Source organism: Microtus ochrogaster, unplaced genomic scaffold, assembly GCF_000317375.1.
Source record: "Microtus ochrogaster isolate Prairie Vole_2 unplaced genomic scaffold, MicOch1.0 UNK4, whole genome shotgun sequence".
NCBI lineage: Eukaryota > Metazoa > Chordata > Mammalia > Rodentia > Cricetidae > Microtus > Microtus ochrogaster.
The window spans coordinates 11,124,746-11,126,354 of NW_004949102.1; positions in this window are offsets into that span (position 1 = coordinate 11,124,746).

Sequence of the window (1,609 nt, forward strand, 5' to 3'; positions counted from 1 at the left end):
ACCACATGGCCCGCTACCACCATTTGGGACCTACAGCATTTCTGCTGCCTACTGCCTCGGGGATCTTGCAGCATTTTTTAAAAAACAACACAAACAGACCAGCCAGTTTCAGCTCCACAAAGTCCCCAGCAAATGAATGTTTGCTCTGACACTAAGCTGATTTTAACAGGGAAATAGCTAACGAATTAACCCATTTCCTGACAAAGGTCGCTAGTGTCACCCTGTTTTTCTGGTTCCAGAATAAATGTGACCAGTAATAATGCCCCCTTATCCTTATACTGTATACTACAAAGGATTTCTGGGTTTTGCAATCCTTGCCCCATCACGTCATTCTGTAATGACCGATGTCTACATTAAGAAAATCTAGGTTTCCACAGTTAGCTATGCTGAGTTTGCTGACTCACGGTGAACCAGCAGAAAAGTGATAAGCGTCATCCACGTGAGTCCACAAACACGGAATAAATGCCTGTGCCTTTCCGGAGAGAAATGGACAAGTGAGATGTGGTGCATGCAGACAATGGAATGGGAATTCCACAAAAGCAGAATGGTGTACATCGCAAAGTTGTGGATAGCATTCCAGAAAGGCTTGTTGTTCCCAGCTCTGGGGTACACTGGGGAGAAAAATTACTAAGACAGGAAATGGAGCCAGGTGGGGTGAAGGTGGAGGCAGGAGGAGCAGAGGATCAAGGCCAACTTTGGCTGAGTGGTGAATTCCAAGACTGTCCTGGCTACAGCTTTAAATTAAAAAAAAGAAAACATGGTGCATAGGTGAGGGCCTGGGAAGGTAGTGCAGCTGGAAGACTGTTTACCAAGTGTTTCCAGGGACTCTGCTGTTACCTTTTGAATTCTTAAGCTTATTAAGAAAGTTTTTGTTGTTTTGTGTTTTGTTGTTGTTTTGTTTTTTGAGACAGAGTTTTACTGTAGCTTTGGAGCCTGTCCTGGAACTAGCTCTTCTAAACCAGGTTGGCCTCGAATTCACAGAGATCCACCTGCCTCTGCCTCCTGACTGCTGGGATGAAAGGCGTGTGCCACCACCATCCCGCCCGGCTAAGAAAGTTATTTTTAAATTGTTTCGAAAGGCAACTCAAGAACAAGTTTATTAGAATCAGAGAGAAAATCATCAGGGCTGGGAGGCTGTATGTACTGGCAGCTGCTGGAAGATGAAGAAGAGAGAAGGCCATGCCTTTTAAACTGGTCATTGAGCTTATCCAGCACCTGTAGGAAGTACGGGGGGTCGAGGCAAAGGTCTTCAGAGAAACACCGAGCAAGTTCAGAGCTTCAGAACAGCCAGAAAGTCCAGAGCTCCTGCTTAGGCATTGAGGAAATATCAGGGGGAAAAAAGGTGAAGAAAAGGAAAAAAGTAAAAACACGCTTAGTGGTAGGATATGGGTCTGGTTTCAGAGGGCACCTGATTACAAGTTTTTGTGGCCCAGACAAAGGGCTACACCAGGAACACATGATTAGAAACAGAAATAGAGACGCTTTGTTAAGAAAAAATAGTCCTTCCAAGAACAGGAGTAGGATAGTGAGCAAAGAGAAAAATAAAGTTTGGCCTCAGGGTGTCTGTCCCGTTAAAAGAGCATTTCCATCATACCTGTTAGTATTCCAT